Here is a 22431-nt window from a genome sequence, read left to right as displayed (position 1 = left end):
TATTCAGATTCCAAATAATAGTTAGTCGGGTCTGTGAATGAACTAAATTGTATGTTCATTTTTAACACAAAAAGTCTGTAACAAAGAACGAAAGAAAAAAGAGAGAAAAGAGTTGGTGTGGCGCCGTGGAAGGAAGGAAGGCCCTTCCACCTGTTATTGAGTCGTTTGAAAAACATTGTTCCAGAAATAGAAAGAGATGGTTGCTTCCTTACATTGTGACCCGTTTCAGTTTTAATCTGGTATATATAGAATAACAATAAATAATTCAGCTCGTGGACATTAATTTTTAGGAATTATTACACTGATAAAAAATTCTCTGTACTGTCTCCAATATTTCTAAGAGCATCGCGCTTTGTCTGTCCTGAGTTCATAGATAACGAATTGCAGATCAGATGAGTAAGGAAATATAATATAAATATATATATATATATATATCTATATATATATATATATATATATATATATATATATATATATATATATATATATATATATATATATATATATATATATATATATATATATATATATATATAGATATATATATATATATATATATATATATATATATATATATATATATACATATATATATTTACTTTCGCAGGAACATGGGGGGAATCTGCATCACTAACAAATGAAAATTAAATTCATTTCCGGCCAGGTTTCCAGACGCTTGACCCAGCTGCGCAGAAAGTTCGAAGGGAATTAAGAAGAGACATTATAAGCATTTTCAGTCATGTTGGTCAGCCCAATACCTGGACGGTTCAAGTTTCTTATCTCATGATCAACCTAAGACGTGACCAATGATACCTTGGCTCTCTTGTTGTAAAACTGATTCGTCTTTGTCAATCTTTTCCTCTTTGTTCTCAGTTTGCCTTTTACAACCCAAGGCCAACAGTTAATACGATGATCTAAACTCCTATTGACTGGGGTCAAGCAAGAGCCGTAATCCCATGTAATGACACAGTTAAAAGGAAAATAATTGAATCTTGTTTCATCAAGTCAAATAATGGAAATGTTCTAAATTTAAGTCTTGTTCTATTTAAACTTGATGCCTTCATAATAAAAAAAAGTTGTAGATAAATATAAGCAACAGAATTAATATATTCAGTTTCTACATGTTTTGGACTATACGGATACGTTGTAATTTCTATTAACGTTAAATCTCTGCTTAGGTTTGTGACCGTGTAATATCCGATAATCCTCAATTACCTCTTTAATTTTTACCCTTTTGACAATTAACCATCTGGTATTCTTGATCCTTTTGTTTACGTTTACCTGATAACTTTCTTTCCAACTGTATTTCATTCGTTCCTTGACAATGTCTTAGTAAAGACGAAAGCGCTTGGATTTCTGACTATCATTTCCATGTGGTATTCGCTTATCTAATAAAGTCACGTGCATCTACTGTGATTTTTTAAACACACACACACACACACACACACATATATATATATATATATATATATATATATATATATATATATATATATATATATATATATATATCATTCGAGCTACAAATGTCCTTTAATATCTAATTCGCTCTATCTCGGAATTGATATTTTCATATATGTACCAAAGGGGAATTTTTAGTCGATAATAATTTCGTCCCCTCATGGGATCGAACCACCGTCCAGTGGACGGGAACGATCAAGTCGGCCAACAGAGAGGCTATAAGTTTATATCGATTCTGACCTTACAAATCACCGTCGAACTCGGTGTTTTCGTAATTAGAATCGATATGAAACCCCCTCTACCATGTTAGCCAATTCGAACGTTTGACCCACGTAGCCTTGTATCACATCACTGTGATTCATATATATCATTCGAGCTACAAATGTCCTAATATCTAATTCGCTCTACCTCGGAACATATATGAAAATATATCAATTCCGAGGTAGAGCGAATTAGATATTAAAGGACATTTGTAGCTCGAATGATATATATATATATATATATATAATATATATATATATATATATATATATATATATATATATATATTATATGCGAATACCACAGGAAAATGATGGGCAGAAAGTCAGTACCAAGAACTTTCGCCTTTATTCAAGCATTGAGCCTAGACGATGCTTGAATAGAGGCGAAAGCGCTTGATATTGAATTTCTGCCTATTATTTTCCTGTGGTATTCGCTTATAAAATGAAGTCACGTGCATCTGCTGTGATTTTCAAGCATATATCTTGACTATGAGAGCAGAACTAAATTTCAAGAGGAAATCCGTCAACACGAAGGGCGACGGATGCCCCCGAAGAAACCTGCCATTTCGTAGCTCAAGCAGACAAGAGCGGACATAAACAAGCGTGATGCCGATGACCGCCACCATCTCTTTCCCTTCCAGGAACGGGATAAGAAGTGAAACCGACGCCTTCCCGCAACTGCTGCTGTGACTGGGAAAGTAAGGCAACCGGTGTAGTCATTTGTCATACCATTCGCTTCCAATGAGTAGAGTTTCGCTAACATCCTGTGCGTTTCCCTGAAAATGAAACCCTCATCTTGATTTTTAAAACGTTTGCGTCACTGTCTCAGTAGCTACAGAACAACCGTGTCAGTCAGCAGTTCCGACTCCTATCCCTCTTGGACTTGAATGTCCACTAAGCGAGCGAGGCTCTCGTGGTCCCGAAAGGTTTGTAACGCAGAAATTTTCCCAAAGTAAAGGATCCCTCGTATTGTTGTGGAGGCCCACCAGACAAAGGCTGAAACAGGGTCAGGAAGCGAGCACCGAGCGGCCAAGCTGTGAGGAGACCAAAACACGGTTGCACGATGCTCTTCACTCATTTTGCTGCCACGCAATACTACATTACTAGAGTTATAGTAAGGGCAGCAGCGGCAGTAGTATTTGTCTTCCAGTGTTCAGCGGGTGTACAAATTCATATTTTAAACAACGTTCTGTATCAAAATTATACATAATTCATGCTACAGGACATAACTACGTTTGCTTACATATTCTTAGGTCATTTGTTTAATCGATTCAACTTATATATAGAGAAGGAAATCCCTCCCCTGTCCCGCCCCGCCCCCACATCTCCTCTCTCTTTCTCTCTCTCCCTCCCTCCAACAACACTGGAACATACTTAAATGCAGTGTATGTAGCATGGCACCCTACTGCTCTTCGGTGTCTTAGCTGAGTACTTTTCCTAGAAAATAACTGCGTCATCTTCTTTGATGACAAAGAAAACATGATCATCACCAACTGTCATGAGTTTCTCGCTTCTTCTCATGATATTCATTCAGAACAGAAGCATTTTACACTGCTGCCTCTAAGCTACTAGGTCGTGACTCCAAAGAATTTCTTTTGTATCGTAGCTATCAGTCTAGTCATGGAAACCGTTCGACTCCTTGCATAGTACAAACACTCAACACATTAACGGACCAACCAACCCTCCAGCATTTTGCGGCGTCTCCCGTATTTCGAAAATACCTCCCGCATTGGCACTCGACTCTCCCTCATTTTGATAAAATCTTCCGTACTTTATTTATTTAAGTTCATTATTGTTACTAAAGTTTATTTTTCAGTAAACATAATTATTTCCCCTGTAAGGTTGCCATGCTAGTTAGTTCTGACCTTACCTCAGAGTAACGCTGATGAAGAAACGGTGTTCAGTGTTGTTAATAAGAACTTCACCTCTCAGAGAGCCAGTCTTAATATTGAAGGGACACTAGAATCACTTATTGCTTGTAAAACGAATGAGTTCACCCATAAGGCTTGCTACGAGTAGAAACCAAAAGTGAATTACTTGTGAAAGCTAAGTCAGCAACATATGCATATACTCTAATGTTCAAAAATGATATCCCTCTATCATATTCTGCCCATAAAATACATGCAATAATATGTACATCAGGCTATAAACAGCCATTTTGTCGTATGGACAAAAATATGTATTTTTCTTTAATTTTGGTGTATTTATTCATGAAAGTATGCATCTATGTTCTTAATAGATAGATAAAATGCAATATATTGAGAATTATTGGATGAATTATATTAAAATAATGACATTGGATTTATGAATCTCCCGCATTTTTTTAAATCTCCAGCATTTTTTGTTCTATAATCTCCAGCAAAATTTTCAGGTAGGGTTGACAGGTCTGCATAACTAACAGATTCGCGGAGATACATATATACACACACACACACAAATATATATATGTATATATATATATATATATATATATTGGGGGTGAAATAAAAACCTTCGAACGCATTGCAAAGTACGAAGCAAGTCAAACTGAAGAATCGCCATGTAAATAGGTAGTATAAGAGATCCTATAGTTGGTCAATGAATCCCGGGGGTTGGCCTATATAATCAGAGAAGCCGTGGCAGGGTAGCGCCAACAGTGCAATTCACTTGGTGCCCTGAAGGAATTACTTGAGGTTTTTTTACAGCGTCCCTTCGGCCCCTCGCTGCAAACTCTTTCATTCATTTTACTGCACCTCCGTTTATGTGCTCTTTCTTTCACCTTACCCTCCAGTTTCCACCCTCTCCTAATCATTGTTGTTATTGTGTAACGACGAGGTTTTCCTATTAGTGCGCCTTCAAGAACTTCTTTACTCTCAATTTCCCTTTCAGCGCTGAATGACCTCTTAGGTGCTAGCGCTTGGTCTTGGTATTTATTTCATTCTGATTAGCATTGTGAGTCGTCTGTGTCTGGGTGCCACTGCAGCGGAATCGAGGCAGAGGCCGTAGTCGGGCCATCAACCTTTGCGAAAGAGTTCACATTCGAGGTCGCAGATCATCGGCGAGAAATATATAACCCTGAACAAGACAACCGTCCTCAACGAAAGGATATCGAGCCACCAACCAAACAGGAGCTAGGGACTACAGACAGACGGTAAGTAGTGCCAAGTGCAAAACCAAAGTATAGACTGGAATGGAATAGAAAATTGAAGTCAAACCCTAAGAGATGGGTCCTACGAGATCATTCAGAGGGTGCAAAGTATGTCGGAAGAAAGAGACTGTGAACTCAGGTATGGTGGTTGATGAAAGCGGTGGCAGCTACGGACCGAAGAGACGCAGCAAAGAACCTACAGTGCACCGCACGAGTTGCACCGACGGCACTGGCCTCCCATGGAGCAAAACCAACAAAGGCTACGCAACGCTTGGAAAGGCTGCGAGCGAGGTTGATATAAGGACCTCGATCATTGGACCTTGGCTTCAAGAATCGATCGATGGGCGAATAAACTTCAAATTATGAGCAACACTAAGGTTCGTCCAGTTAGTGTTCGTCCAGACGACCCAGTTTCGCTTTCAATGAAGCGCTTGTGCTTTGGCCACGTAACAGGTCGAGTGGCCCGCGAAGCTGGCAATCCCAAGCCCGCCCGAATTCGCCATGCATGGTGTCTGGCTGTTGGGGAAATTTTGAGCTATGCTGCGCCTCACTCTCAACGTCATCCGGAGTTTTATTTACTTGTTTTCAAGTCATCCAAAATATTGAAAGAAATCAATGTCGCTTGATGGTAAAGACGGAACTTTCAGTTTTATATATGATTACAGGAACATTCGAGTGCGTGCTCAGGTAATTCGACTTGGCGGAACACTAAATCGACACTGGTGATTTAGTGAACACCACGCGACTCGCTTCCCGTTTCTCTTGCGTCGGTGCACTTTGATTGAGAATGCTCATTTCTTAATGCTCCACAATCAGTACAACGTTAAAAAAAATGAAACATTGAACAACAATATCGACAGGTAATAGGATTTCGCCTAAACAGTAGGTAGCCTACATTCATGATGAAAGTTCATTCATTGCCGCGCATGCGCTCTACCCATGTCGCATCCAGCTAAGCAAAATTCTCTCGAAAGAAAACATCCACAAATCTATTCTATACCATCAGCGCAAGGCGAGCCTCCGGGCTAAACTTTTCAGATGTTCAGAAGAAATGGCTCGAAACGCCTTACTCAGAAACAAATGTAGTCATTACTAGAATGACCACGGACAAGTTCACGGCCGTTCATCTCAGTCTTTTAATAATAACCAAACGCTTTATCGCCACGGCAGCGGAATCTTTCCCGAGAGCCGAACGACCACGCAGTGCCGAGGAGTCTGTCAAGCGAGCAAATTCTTGGCGGCAAAACTAAAGTAGCCAAAATTATTTACGTTGAGTCTCGATGGGATAAAAGTGAACACTTTCAATTTTGCAACGAAAATTGGTTATAGGGTACGAAGTTTGGCGGCGTGATGCTAAAAAGTCCTTTAAATCGCACTCACGTTGCAACATTTCAAGTCTAATGAAATTGCCAAGTGAAAAAGGATGGCCAACTCTACGTACACTTTCGCACAACTCAAGACAAACCCGATAGCAATAAATAGAGTTGCGTGTAGAGGTGTAGCTACTAGCTACAGTCTTCTTTGAAATAGTTGTTCCGGGACATTTCTTAATTAAAATAGAGGCAGTCTACGGTTTTCTACTATTTCCAGCCTTGTATAAACCCTATCGACGTCCATCTTTATCGATACATTTCTCTAAATTGTGTGTGTTATAGTTTTACATTCGTTCCCACGTATACAAAAATGAGAAACACGTTTACAGTTACAAATAATAATAAATCCCTTTGCCTATTCAGTTTCACGGAACCAGAAAACACAATTCTATGAATGAACTGAAATATAATATAATGCCATAACATTAGACAGTATTTGTGACTTCCAGCGTCGACTTGCAATGACTCCAATCGTGCGGTGGGGGAAAGAAGTTGGAGGGAACATTAGAGGTTCGGGATTTATTTGCCTAGTCACATCTGCGAGAGAGACAGACAGACAGACCTGATAAATCAGTTGAATAAGTCAACCAAACGTGTACATTATACATACCAGAGAGAGAGAGAGAGAGAGAGACTCACTGAAACAATCCGAAGTACCACCACCATGACAACCAACGCCATGATATATATGGCTGACATTTTTTATGGGAGCCGCCGCCACTTCTTTTACCTTTCCCCTTCGTTGTTTTTATTGTTGATTCGAACCTGGGCTGGACTGAGACACTAGGTTATCTTTCACATCGATCTCTGAATATAACTAAAAATACAAAATTGCACAATAAACCGGAGATCTTTGGAAACCAGCCAAAATTTCATGATGGCTGATCACAGCTCTGACGGCGCAGAATAGAGGGCCTTAACAGCCAGCCCTTCCAAAGAGATCATTTCACTCAATTTATAACGTCTTCTTGTTTACAGTTAACCGCACAAGCTGTTAGAGGCGATATTTCTCCCCTCAATCCTCAATTCTATGGAGAACTCGGATTTTATCGTTTTTTTTTATTCTTTTTTGCAAAGGCCACTAAGAACCGAAAGCGGAATACCTTCTTGCAGCCCAGAGCCGATGAAAGTAAAAATAAGGAAATGCAAAGTCATAAAAGTCAGGGAAAACATGAGCCAGAACAGTCAATTCAGAGCCCATCAGTTGCTAGATGGTGAAATGAGGGAAATCATTGCACAGAGTGAATGTGCTAGCAAGCGGCTACAACAAAACGACCTCCAGGGGCATCAAACTCAAATCCTTTCGAGGGCCAATTATACACTTGGTTATGGTCTCGAGGGCCATCAAAGATTTGGTAATGACCTATTCCTTATGACTCATTTGCTAAGATTTGTAATAAAAGAGCCTCATTGCCAGCAATTATAATATGAAATAAATTAATAAATTATTGTCATATGAATGAAAGGTAAAACTTATGTCTCGTTTTAACAGTTTAATCACTTTAGTTAAATTTTCCTCAGCTCTAACAGTTATAGTATCTCGAGTTGAAAAATCTCTTGGTACCTCGCGGGCCACTTAAGACCATCCCGCGGGCCATGAGTTTGACACCCCTGCGATAGGGGAAGTGATGGAAAAACACTTCATCGTTCCTGCAGAGACTTGACTCCGACCGTTTTCTCTTAGCAAGGTCATTAACGTACAATGTCCCCTTCGGCAAAGTTCTGTCGTAATTATGAAAAGAAAAACCAGTCAAGTGCTCATCTCACTGACGTCAAACAGACAGACGGATGACTCGTCGTCATTTCCTCATATCACTCGGAAAGTCTTCAGCTGCGCAGGACTTGTGATAACAAGGTGACTGTAACAGCACCAGTGGACAAACAGGCAGACCAACACATTCTGATTCCTACACTGACGACGAGGGATTCATAGCAATAATCTCTGTCAGCTCGTTACTGCAATATTCTCATGACTGCCATGAAATATTTATTCGATAACGAGACAGGGCGTCAAATCATACAAAGATCCCCGAACATCATGTTTGAGTCTGGAATCAATTGCTTTTACGCTTGAATGGCTTTCCTTGAGGGCGGGACTGAGCCTCTGACTGTTCCCCCCTTATCTATGCGATGTAGTATCTTTTGAAAATGATATTTTCATATTAAAATAAATTTTTGAACATACTTACCTGGTAGTTATATATATATAGCTGACGTCACAGGGACTTAAGCTATATATATATAACTACCAGGTAAGTTAGATGTTTAAAATCTAGAATTCAGTGGACAATCCCCAGAGGACATCGGGGAGCATCGCCCTTCCTTCCTTCCTATGGATGCTGCTTCCAGAAAGCAGGAATAGAAAATGAGTCAGGAGCTGACTCATTCAAAGGGAAACTGAACTTCTTGTGGATTTAGAAGTGCAACTTGTAAAGGAGCGGAGGGACACTGTATATCGTATCAGCGGTGCACATACTACATAGGTACTACTACGTAGGTAGGAAGGGAGGACGGGGTGTAATGAGCTCTGGGGCCCACAGCAGAGCAGACTGGCGTGGAATGGGAAGCTACTACCAGGTAAAATCCTATATTATGTGACTATATAAATCTGCTGTTCGTTTGAGCTCCACTGCTTGCTGCGTAATGCGGAACTTGAACCTGATCCCCTACGCATAAACTAAGGTTCAACTCCAGAAATTAGACATGTTTCCAAGGTAGCATTGCTGAATTATACCACTTTTACGCATCTGATATAGTGAGGAAATTCATTTCTACAGCCTTCCAAATCTGGTGGACTCTGAAATTGCTCCATCAGGAATAGACTAGTGAGATGAACGAGTTCCTCAGCAGACATCAGAATGAACCTGGATGATTAGCGATCATTCAGGGGACGAGTCCCTTCAGTTGGTAAAATCACACAGCGAAGTGACTCAAGTCTCGATCGACGCTGACGCAGCGTCAGACCCAAGGGCCACCTCCATTTGGTTCCTCAGGTTTGTCTGGAGCTTTCCTCTCCTGGTTCTCGAGAGTCGGAAGAAGTAGTAGTGACGTCTGCGAATGGTTCACACTTTGACGCATACTTCAGCGATTGTGGCTATTCATCTACTTCAGCTAAAGTCACCAGCAAAAACTCAAACTTCAATTTAAATTTCAGCAGTGATTTTCGGTTTTATTTATGGAAATCGTCTAAATTGTATTGTCAAAAATCTCAACCAATTGCTGAAGAAATCCACTGAATATAGACAACGACATAAATGTCATATCAAAATTGTATATAAAAACATGCAAATGTTGAGGTCAGACTTGCCTTCTTAAACTTAGTTTACCTCAAGGATTATATAGAGAATTATAGAATTTAGGCCAAGCGTTGGGACCTACGAAGTCATTCAGCGTTGAAAAATAAATGGACAGTAAGAATTAAGGTCTGAAAGGCGTAACAGGAGGAAAACCTCAAAGCATTTGCACTGTGAAACCATTGTTAGAGTGGGAAGTCAGATAGAAGAAAGAACATATGAATAGAGGTGCAGAAAAAGGCACGGAGGAGGTTGCAGCTAGGAGCCTATAGGGCGCTGCAAAGAACCTTAAGCAATGCCTACAGTACACAGCGTGAGGGGCACTGACAGCACTAGCCCCCTACAGAATCGTTTAGCTCAAGTATTCCGTTTTCGAGGATTCCTGGCGGTTGAACAAGCCAGTATCAGAAAAAGCACTTTTCAAGAGACCGTCATCACATTAGTACTAGCCAGACAAAAAATGAACAAAACAATCCGGCAGCTGTTTTAATCTGGATTCTCAGATCACAAAGATACCTTGGTTAAACATTTCCTACAAATAAACCCCGAAGATGGGTTTTGCCGTCAGAGCACCTCATGCGGGGCACTGCAGGCATTACTTGGAGTTCATTGCAGCGTCTTTTCGGCCCCTAGGTGCAACCCCTACCTCCGTTCACAGTTTCTTTCTTCCGCCTTTCTCTCCTCATCCCTCCCCTAACAATTGTTTCACTGTAGCTACAGCTGCTTCGAGGTTCTCTCTGTCACTCCCTGCTGCTCTTTCACTCTCAGTTTCCCTTTCATCGCTGGGTGCGTCCCGACGTTTGGCCTTTGGCTTCAATTCTATATTCCATTCCATTCCTTACAAATAAAGACAGACAGCAAGAACTCGTCAAAACCAAATGAGCACTACAGAAACCAGCATTTTAAAGTAACTTGGATCATGAGCAATAAATCAGTAATCAATTTATCATCCCTTAGTGTTGTAGTGAACAGAGTATCATGAACTCGATATTCACTTAATTTCAAAAATGTCCAAAATTGATAAAACAGAGGTTTTACTCTCTCTCTCTCTCTCTATATATATATATATATATATATATATATATCTATATATATATATATATATATATATATGTGTGTGTGTGTGTGTGTGTGTGTGTGTGTGTGTGTGTGTGTGTGTGAGTTAAGCCCCAACTTCCTCACCTTCCCCTACTTCTTTCTGGTGCCTAAACTATGAGTATACATATGTGTTCTTTGGACATATTTCCATAGGCATCATAGCATAAAATAACAATGATGTTATATACAAAATGCAATCATCAGCCTCCCTGTAGAGTCCCATGCTAAAACGAAGATGAAAAAGTCTCGAAAACTCTGTGCAGACGCTGTCTCATCATCGTCATCATCATCATCACAGAAACAAAGCAGCAGTTTTAGGATCAATAAACTTCCAGAAATAGAAGACATCGTCCAGAAATTCATCGGTGCAAATGTCACCCCTTTTTTCACCGGGGGGAGAAGGAGCCTGACCCTTCTATAGACTAAGGCTAGACTATAAAATCGTCTCCATAGATCGCGGATTCTTGTCTTGCTTATCATGTGAGTGACAGAGTAGGATCTGGGACTTCCCTTTAAGATGGTCTAGTTTAGAAACAAGCTGAATCTCTAAGCATCATTTTACTGAAACTAATACAACTGAACTGCGGCTACTGGTGTGCGTAACCTGCCATAACAGTATCTCCCTAGTGCCTGAGAAGCTTCCGATGCTCTTCTGGTGCATCAGTCAAAACAGTACCTATATATAGGATATCTTGAGTGGAAGCAAATCTGAAATAAACGAATAAAACTTCGACGAAACTGATTTTTCTGTTGTGTATAATGCTGTATGAAATTCTTAGTCACGGCCCGTGCAACTCTGACGCTGCACGTGGTACCTTCAGCCACAGATCGTTGGTGGCCTGTGTTATTATCACCTATAGCGGCGCCAGACGCACGATCGTGGCTAACTTTAACCTTAACTAAAATAAAATAGAAGCACTGGTATGTTTGATGATTGGAGAGTGGATGATCAACGTGCCACTTTGCAGCCCTCTAGCCTCAGGACTTTGGAAGATCTGAGGGCGGACGGAAAAAAGGCGGACGGACAGGCAAACTGCATCTCAATAAGTTTCTTTGACATAAAACTAAAAATGAGACCTTCCTATGACAAAATGCACAAGATATTTGTTATACCAACAAGATGGCAACAAAATCAAGTCGAAAATCGTCTCTTCCACGACCGGTAATTTTGCATATGCGAACTATCTGGCCCATCACCACCAACACAAAAAGTCGAGAAAACTTGACCATATCAAAGAGAGAAAAGGCGACCTGTGAATGTGATGAGTGACGGCATCATCTGGAGATGTATTGGCCATCATTTGCGTCAACTTTATCTCAGTTATCGTCTACATATAGATTCCATCGCTCTGAAGGAATCTGAAACCGTGGTTATTTAATCAATCGTTAACGAAATAACGCAAATGAATGACAAAACCGAATGCGGTGAAGAAATTGTCAATTCCAACAAATGTAAAGGATGTACTACATAAGCAATGTTACGAAAATCATATCTATCACCGACAGACTATGAGCACCAAAGAAAATCTTGAGAAAATCTAATAGCAACAATTGGTTGGCTGCCAAGAAAATCTAACTCATAATAAATGGGTGTTTGCTCAATCAAATGTCAAGCAAAGCTGAGATATAACGAAAATTAAAACCATGGAAATCGTACACAACCAGTAATATTACGTCAAATCTTACATGTCAGAATTTTTTTAGAAATCTGATATTCCACCAGCAAACTGTCAAAAAATAGATCGCAAATTAATGCCAAGAAAATTTGGAATGTCATCTACAAAATATCAAGAATATTTTGTATATTACCAAGAAAATACAAAGTAAAATGACATCAGCAGACCAAATTTCAAGAAATATATGAATGGTTGCGGCGAGGGCGGGGAGGTGCGAAGTTGTGAGGCTTACGAACTAGTTGACGATGTGTCAGCTGTTTCGCGAAGTGGTAGGTTTGTCAAATAAGCGCAGGGCTCAGAGCTGTTTGTCCTGGTAGCGCTTTCTCAGTGCAATTTGGCGCGTTTTCGGCATTTGTCGGTACGATCACCTTTGGGTTAATGGGTCGTTGGCGACACGTGTCCAAGAATGGCAATTTCCAGAAAATTTTATCCAGTTACAAATCCTGATTGTGAGGCGTGTCAATGCCCCAGTGGTGTACTACCATGTTCATTTGTATCTAGTGAGAGTGACCGATAATTAAGGCAGGTGTACGAACTTTTTGTGGACCACGTTTCATTACTGTTGAAGGAGCCGTTTGGAAAAGACAGTGAAATTCTAAGCTCCAATGACCTGTTGAGGCGGGGGGGGGGGGGGGGGGTTGAAATGTATCTTGCCGTGTATTTTATCATTTAGTATTTTGTCTGTGGGTTCTTCTTCTTCTTCTTCTTCTTCTTCTTCTTTTTGGTGTTTACGCAAGTTCTTTCGTTTGGGGAGATATCACACACACACACACACACACACACACACACACACATATATATATATATATATATATATATATATATATATATATATATATATATAAAAGTATGAAGACTCAAGGATAAACATATTGGAGTATGGAGACGCGTTGTCTTTTATCCATTTATTTAGCGGTGACGTTTCGTATCAGCTTGATACATTTTCCACGCTGAAATTGCGATTACACATCAATTGCGTATAAGTAGTAAAAGATATACACATTGTTTACCAACACCATAATCAAAAACCTTTTTAATAAATTAAGAATAGAAACAAAAACACAGAACAACAGTGCAAGGGCTACGAGCGAATACAGAAAAAAAGAAAGAAAGAAATAGAACGAACAAGACTCCTACCCACAGCGGTAGCATGAGGGTGATCTCGGCAGATCGGTTGCACCAGGAGGCTGCTAAAAGGCCGGATTTCCTCTCATCAAGGAATTAGCTACAGAACGGGTTGTCGACTATCAAATCCAGAACAATCTAACATACGAAATCACAGTAAAAGTAGCAAAACAAACATAGATGCCAGTCATTTTAATATTGTAGGAAAAACCCGACATATAGAGGGACTAACTGCCCTTGAATCAATCATGATTAAGCTATCTGTACCTACTCTTAACCACCAGTCATCTTCCACCCAACTGTTTATTGCCTAATTACCTGTTGCTTTGTTTACACTCCTATCAATAACAATGTTTCGTGGCAGTTCTCCTTACGCTAACGCTGTGGGTAGGTGTCTTGTTCGTTCTATTATTATTATTTTTCTCTTTTTTAGTTTTTTTTTCTCTCTGTATTCGCTTTTAGCCCTTTCACTGTTATTCTGTGTTTCTGTTATTATTATGTTTTTATTCTTAATTTATTAAATAGGCTTTTAATTATGGTGTTGGTAAACAATGTATATATGCTTTACTACTTATACGCAATTGATGTGTAAGCGCAATTTCAGCGTGGAAAATGTATCAAGCTGATACGAAACGTCGCCGCTAAATAAATGGATAAAAGACAGAACGCGTCTCCATACTCCAGTATGTTTATATATATATATTATATATATATATATATATATATATATATATATATATATATATATTCTATAAAACATTACCCCCCTTCTTCTCTCTCTTCTTCTCCTCTCCTCTCTCTCTCTCTCTCTCTCCTCTCTCTCTTCTCTCTCTCTCTCTCGTGAATTCCAAGAAAATACCCACATCTAAAAACATATGTATAAATCAAATCTGGCACACAAAAAATAAACATTAATTGCAAACCCAACACGAGACCACTTAAATGAAATATATTCTAATATCATATTATTTAACCACCACTTCAAACATCAATAAAACACAAGTGATAACAAAAGGGTAACCCGATTCCCTTTCCTCAACACCGTCATTAATATACGCAAGTGTCAGTCAAACCAAGTCACAAATGGGGTTGTTTAATGTGATATGTCTCCTTGTTTGGCAGATGTATAATGGTCGAAGATGCACACAGATGGTGCAAAAGCAAGGGCAAGGAAGGCCCTGGGTGACTGGTCAGACATTGGTCTTCATTCGGACGACTTGGTTTGACTGACACTTGCGTATAGTAGTGACGGTGTTGAGGAAAGGAATTGGGTTCCCTTTTGTTATCGCTTGTGTTTTATTGATGTTTGAGGTGGTGGTTAATAATATGATATTAGAATATCTTTCATTTAAGTGGTCTCATGTTGGGTTTGCAAATAAAGTTTATTTTTTGTGTGCCAGATTTGATTTATACATATGTCTTTAGATGTGGATATTTTCTTGGCATGCACGAGAGAGAGAGAGAGAGAGGAGAGGAAGAGAGAGAGGAGGAGGGAGAGATGAGAGAAAGGAAAAAGGAGTAACGCTAGAGAGAGACGAGAGAGAGATGAGAGAGAGGAGAGAGAGAGAGAGAAAGAAAAGGAAGTAACGCTAGAGAGAAAGAGAGAGGGAAGTAACGTTAGAAAGAGAGAAGGAATTAATGCTAGAGAGAGAGAGAGAAGGAAGTAACGCTAGAGAGAGAGAAGGAAGTAACGTTAGAGAGAGAGGGGCGGGGAAGGAATTACCGCTAGAGAGAGAGAGAGAGAGAGAGAGAGAGAGAGGAGGGAAGTTAATGCTAGAGAAGAGAGAGAGAATGGAAGTTACCGTAGAGATGCAAGAGAGAGAGAGAGAGGGAAGTAATGCTAGAGAGAGATAGAGAGAGAAGGAAGTAACGCTAGAGAGACGAGAGAAAGAGAAAGGAAAGTTAACGCTAGAGAGGAGAGAAGGATAAAGTTAACGCTAGCAGAGAAGAGAGAAAGGAAGTAACGCTAGAGAGAGAGAGGAAGGTATTAAGTAAAAACGTTAGAGAGATGAGAAGGAAGATAAACGCTAGAGAAGAGAGAGAGAGAGAGGGAAGTAATGCTAGAGAGAGATAGAGAGAGAAGGAAGTAACGCTAGAGAGAGAGAGAAAGAGAAGGAAGTAACGCTAGAGAGAGAGAAGGAAGTAACGCTAGAGAGAGAGAAGGAAGTAACGTTAGAGAGAGAGAGGCGGGGAAGGAATTACCGCTAGAGAGAGAGAGAGAGAGAGAGAGAGAGGGAAGTAATGCTGAGAGAGAGAGAGAGAGAAGGAATTACCGCTAGAGAGAGAGAGAGAGAGGGAAGTAATGCTAGAGAGAGATAGAGAGAGAAGGAAGTAACGCTAGAGAGAGAGAGGAAAGAGAAGGAAGTAACACTAGAGAGAGAGAGAAAGAGAAGGAAGTAACGCTAGAGAGAGAGAAAGAGAAGGAAGTAACGCTAGAGAGAGAGACGCTCAGGTGGAAGTAGGAACGCAGGCCAGAGCTACCAAAACTTTTGCATCTCTTTCAAGGTAGGTAAAGTATAAGATGCCTTCAAGGTAGAGGCTTTAAATATATTAGATCACCGGCAAGAGGTTAAGAAGAATTTAATATTGCATAAACAACATATGGGGGAAACCTTTTGTATTTCACCAAGGAAGACAATACAAAAAAATCTGACACATCTACGAGAAACTGCTAAGAAAATATGATATATTATATGTCACCAACAAAATGACGACCAAACCTATTTTAAATGAAATGTCTAAAATATCAGACGTATCAGCATCAAACTTTGAAGAAAACATAACATGTCAGCTAATCAGTAACGTGAAGATGTGTTATAATACCGACAAAATATCAAGAAGATTGTCGACGATGAGATGTCAGAACGAGCGAGCATTTTTTTCACATGAAAACTCGGACGGGCCACTTCTCCTTCCACGTTCATAAGCCGAAGGTTTGTTGTTGACGTTCCAAATCAGCTCCGAGCTCTTAGGAACAATGCCAACTGAACAGCTACAAAGAAGTCTGAGATCTCGTCTCCTCGAATTTGCAAAGCCTATAGAAGAGTTCAGTACCTTCTATCATTTAGAGTTAAGGAGGACTGATAATTATCAAGTGTAGTTGAGAAGAGATCAAGATATTCTTATGGGTATGGGGGTTAAGAAAGGCTTCTGTCTAGGGAGTAGCACAGGTTATTGACAAAAGTTCACTCTAGATATTTAGTGATAATTAACATAGTTTAGATGTTAAGAAAAATCTAAAGTTACGGAGAGGTACTACAGATTACTGACCGCCGTTGGTAACAATTTATAGTTAAGAATTAAGGCTAATATATTGCTTAGGGTGGCTGAGGATTAATAGGACGTCACATAAACGAGGGTTGCATCATTTTACTAGAACCATTAACATGTCCAAGCTCAAGGGCCCCAAAAATTTCGACCGAAGGCAACATCCAACATGACACAAACAAAATTCTGCTGGAGAGTCTACAGCGGAATCCTCCTCAGTCCTCCTCACCCACAGGCAGCAGCAGAGATTCCTGCTAAGTTAGAATGGCAACAAACGCATTTCAGATGTCTGAGCTCAGGTTCAGAATAGCACAACAGTTGGTCCCCAGAACCCGCCTTGTTTGTACTTAAAAGTCATAGGCGTTAAAGGAAACTCCGAGCAATAATAAGACTACAAGAGGTTCGACGTCAACAAAGTATGAGGGCGTTTAATGGTATTAAGGATAGAAGCTACTGATACTTTATCAAAGGTAGTATTCTTCTCCATAAGTGTCACTTGGAAGAGCTGAGATGAGAGGAAAAGCAGTTTGAGGATTTGGACCTTCTTGGACACCAGGTCATCGTTTTTTTCTTTTTTTCTTTTTTTCTTTTTTTTCGTATCTTTGTTTCAGGACAAACGACACAAATTCACGAAAATCTGGCATCTTTCACCATAAGCTGCCTTATTGGCCAGCCAGACACCCTGCATGGTCAAGCTAACGTTAAAATGTAAGTTCGTATTCGCAGCGGGAATCAAACACAAACGAATATGGATTATAATGATTCAATAATAATTTTACTCTACGGAACATGCCCAAATGGATGGAGAGGAAAATGATCACGACGAAATTTTAGGCCGAACGGAAGCAAGACACGGAAGGAAGATACGAAAAATAGCGATCGTTGCAGAATGAGCGACGTTGTTTCCACAGCAAATTTTGGGATGAGTTCTCAAGGATGTAAGAGACAGATGGAAAATGAATAAGTAAATCAAAGGGAATAAATTCCAAAGATAACAACATTGGCTTATGGACGTCTATGGCCTTCAGGCAGAAGGCTAATAATTATTATTGATGGTCAAAGATGAATGTAGAAATATATAACACGACAACCAAGCACTGACAGGTCATGCTTCGAGTCTTCTAAAAACTACGATTAGAATCAATGGTACTTTTGAACTTTCTTCGACTTTAGTTATCACTTTAAAAGGATGGTCATATACCATATAATTCTGAAACACCGTCACGCCAGATAACCTAGAATCAATCAGTCATCCTAAGAAAATGACGAGCGTACTAGTAGGAAATCAAACTGGCGTTCATTCTGTGTTGGATGGATCGTGCAAAAATCCCTTTACTTCAAAAAATGTGAAGTGTAAGTAGTAAGCACATCCTGTCCCAGGAATGTGATAGTTCGAAGTGAATGTAATGGCTAAAGTTACTAGATAAGATTGAACTCAGCTCAGCTCAAGTTGCGGAATCGGCTAAGGTGTTCTCCTCAAGTTGTAGTATGAGGTTCATTCAAATTGTTCGGAGGTAATGAAGGCACCCTTCATTAAACTGTGTTCAAGTGATACATACTTTTCCCTCAAGAATGCGGCCTCATCCATCACGAACTTTACGAAAATTTTCGTCCCAGTCGATTCTGCTTCGTGCAAAGGACTAAAAAACGATGCACACACACACACCACACACACACACACACACACACACACACACACACACACACACACATATATATATATTATATATATATAATATATATATATATATATATATATATATATATAAAGTTATACACGCTGCGGACGAGAGCTGGATATAATTATGGGAAATATATTCATATATCCTCAAAATGAATCGTCCCATTCGCGGCCACTAAGCGTAATCACACCCAGAAAGAAAAAACGAGTATTGTCAGCGACAAAGACAAGATGACTCCAGGTCATACTTGTTTATACTATATGAAAAGCACGCTGTTAAAAATTTAATCTCTGAAATAAAATTCACAAGATCAGCATTTAAGGTTCATGAAAGCGAAATTGGCGTGTAACTTTACGATGAACCTTTTTAACTAATGGACGAAGGTTCGGCCACAATATACCTAGACCGTGGTTCCAGCGATGCTCTTCTTTTTTTACGTACTTTTTAAAGTCAGAAAATTGTGTTGTCAGTGAATCCTCCTATTCAAGACATTACATATCCCAGAATTCCACTGCATAGAAATCAGCAGTGTCGGCAACAATTTTCGATAAAAAAATAATTTTCAAAAGTAAATCAGTGTCAATAATTTATTGCGAGTCATCTCAAGCGTTGCACGGGGCAAAGGAAATGCCTACGCATGCTGTATCGCAATCAGCAGCGAAGATGACCGAGTGTGAGCGCCAGCAGACGAAGTCAAGGCCAAGGTTGGAATCATAACAAAAAGTAAATTGTTCTTTTTGAGGAAACTTGTCTGCTGAGGTAACGGAGACGTCTATTGAAAGAGGTTTCTTCTCCAGTTCCTTGGAGTATATACAATCAGTTGCTTAAGCCCGAATAACTATGCCATAAAGGTTCAATACTTCTTTGTAAATGAAGGTCAGTCAGAGAGTCTCACCGCTAACAACTGTATAAAGATTGTATGATGACCCGATGAGCATTTCTGACACACTGTGTTTAATGGCGACTGTATTGCTACTGTGAAACGCTATCTTCATGCCTCTTTATATCCTATTTCTGAAGAGCAAAGGCTTATGGTTTCAAAGTCAAGGGAGTGACATATTACACTTGCGTGGGCCCGAAGGAAACGAGAAATATTAAAAGCGATGGAAGATGCGTTCATTTGCCGGCCTTTCATCTTTCCTTAGTTTCTGGTTGTACGCTACGTACTTTACCTCTACACTATTTTTAACTCGGGTAATTTATTGACATCTTTTCTTTTTTTTTTTTTAGCGAATGTATGTTTGATAATAATAATAATAATAAATTTAGTATTGTAAATATTCAAAAGTCATTTACAGCTTATTCATCACTTAATGGAAAGCCAGAATCAACATAAAGAAAGAAAGGTGTACAAAATTTGATACCTATATTTTCCGAATAATTAGTAATTAGTAATAGTAGTGGTAGTGGTGGTGGTGGTCGTCGTTAAGGAGCAAAGACCACACGTGTCCCGAATATTTGATAAATAATCTTCATTAAAAAAACGACCTGACATGTGACAGTTTCTTTAATACCTGTTGTCCATTGCAAATACCAGATGCTTCTAAAATTCGCCATTTTCACAATCTGCCGACGCTATCCGGAAACGCTGCCAGCGTCTACGATCGAGGGCCACAAGGTGCTCTTGAGGTCATGCTGGACTGTATACATCCAGCAAGAGACTATCAAAACATTACTATTAAATTAAGACTAATGCTTAGAAGATGACCGGAAAATGGCAGGTTTAAAATACCGAGCGTAAATACGAATTCACACACACACATTTATATATATATATATATATATATATATATATATATATATATATATATATATATATATATATATATATATATATATATATACATATATACATACATATATAATCGCCATGTTTCGTTTCTTTTTATTTTCAGGACGCAGAAGCGTTCTAAGATTTGTGGAGTGTAAAAGAAATAAGAGGAGAGGAAAAGGGAATGAACATTCCCCCCAAGTAGGTACCGTAACTTTCGATGTTTCTGAGCTCTACTAAACGACGAACCCTTACTATGTGCATTGTATTCGTGACATTTTGTGATGTGCAAAATAAGAGTTGTGGCAACCTGCAATCAGTATATCTAATTTAATCTCACTTGAACACATCTTAAACTGATATCCTTAATGTAAAAATAGTTTTATAATATGTTTCTGTTGATAAACTAGTTAAAGACGCTTGTATCTGCTCTTAAAATACTGAAAAATAATAATTGTACTCTTCACAAGAAGCTCAAATGCTGTGAATGGGTTTATAGTATTAAGGCGTGAGAATATGCCTATAGATCATTAATAATAATAATAATAATAATAATAATAATAATAATAATAATAATAATAATAACAATAATAATAATATGAAATAAAAACTTGAAAATAAGAGACTTCGGATACCGACTTAATGCTAGCAAAGCGTGACTTACGTCTTTAATTAAAGATATCTGTATTTCACATTTCCTATTTTATGGGATTTATAGTTGAGTAGGACAGGAACATTTACTGTCAAATCGTTATATCTAACCTTATCAAAATGTATTTAGCATTTGTAGTACCTGACCTTCGAACGTGAACATCGATCCTAATGTATGAAATCATCGTCATTTTGAATGTGATAGTCCAGGCAACCCTCGATCTGCATGGAACGGCATTTTCGGAAATCGCTTAGGCGACAACAGAGAATTTCCTTTCTACAAAACCTATTTTTCGCTAAGCCATGATTTGCTGGGGTCAGAACCATGTTGAATTCAGCAACAGACGCACGAATCTACAAACATATTCTACACATAAACTATCAAGGCAGAAGTAGGACTAATATGACGTAAGATTACATACTAATGAATATACATACGGTGTTCAGCATCATGTTTCGAAGTTCACAAGAGGAGAAGGTAAAAGTGGTCTCCATGTGGACAACCTCTTGCACCAGCGTCTGTCAGCACCACCTCCTCATCACTTCCACCATCGTGCCTTCATTACATCACATCATGACCACAAATATCTCACTCCCGGAAATTTAAGCGATTCTTGAGCACCAACGTCTGTGGAATGCCGAGCCTAAGCAGATTTGCCCTTCTTCATCTGTCACACACACATCATCTTGGGCGACAATCACCCCTTTCCCTATTATTTCACCGATTTTTCAAAATGCACTCGTTTTCTGTATCACATACAACGTAAACGGAACACATTGTGGCATTTCTTTTCTCATTAGTACTTAGAATTGAGTAAAAAAAGACAAGGAAATTATTCCCTCAGTCTCTCCTCTACAGAGCATCTTCCATTCAGTGTCGTCTGCTCACTTGGGCCGTGCGCAAGCGCTTTAGTGACACTTTAGTCTATTGTAAAATTTTTATCTTGGAATGTCAAATTGCTTAGCTATATATGGCTGTATGGACTTTGTAAATTATTCATCAAATATTGATTGATTTTATGCAATCGATGATAGATCGTATTTACGATGAATGGATTTCTTTCCGAACCATTAATGATTTTTCTTTTGAACCAACTTTTCTGCGTAAATCTTTTTTGTAAGCCTACCTACTGGCTCTAATCTCCATTTATGTGGTAATTTGGAGTGTCTTTATAAGACTTATATTCATTAGCATAACAACGCCACGATAACTTTAATCCTTATTTATGTTCGAAATATTGGCATTGGCTTCGTCTTTTCGTAACTATCAAAGACGCGATATGATGTTGAGACGCATCCGCCGCTGGGCTGAGGTAGTGTTGCCATTTAGCGGTTTTCCCGCTAGATCTGGATCTTTTTGCTTCAGTCTCGCGGGAAGAAAGTGGGTTTAGCGGCTAGCGGGAAAGTTAGCCGTGTTTGAAAATGTTTAGCGGTTTTCTGGATTTTTTTTTTTCCTTTTTTTTTTTTTTTTTTTTTTTTTTTTTTTTTTTTTTTTTAATAGGTTTTATTTCATAAATCATTTTTATTCCAATCTGATTCACTAAAAAATAATTTTTTTTAGAATTTTCGATACTTGAAACTTGCAGTGCAAGTACTAACAGTTGCCACAAAGTTACCAACTATATCATTTTCGTAAAGTGCTGC

General features: G+C 39.0%; 1 protein-coding gene across 2 annotated transcripts in view; it reads right to left on the bottom strand.

Annotated features, from left to right (window-relative positions):
• Positions 1-21837, bottom strand: part of LOC135226987 (uncharacterized) — a 163515-nt gene extending 141678 nt beyond the window's left edge. For both annotated transcript variants that reach the window (XM_064266700.1, XM_064266701.1), the window contains exon 1: positions 21226-21837. The gene's annotated coding sequence lies outside the window, so the exon portion shown is untranslated. The remainder of the gene's footprint in view (positions 1-21225) is intronic.
• Positions 21838-22431: the final 594 nt, after the last annotated feature.

Source organism: Macrobrachium nipponense, chromosome 15 (assembly GCF_015104395.2).
Source record: "Macrobrachium nipponense isolate FS-2020 chromosome 15, ASM1510439v2, whole genome shotgun sequence".
Taxonomy (NCBI): Eukaryota; Metazoa; Arthropoda; class Malacostraca; order Decapoda; family Palaemonidae; genus Macrobrachium; species Macrobrachium nipponense.
This window is presented reverse-complemented; position numbering and strand designations above follow the sequence as displayed.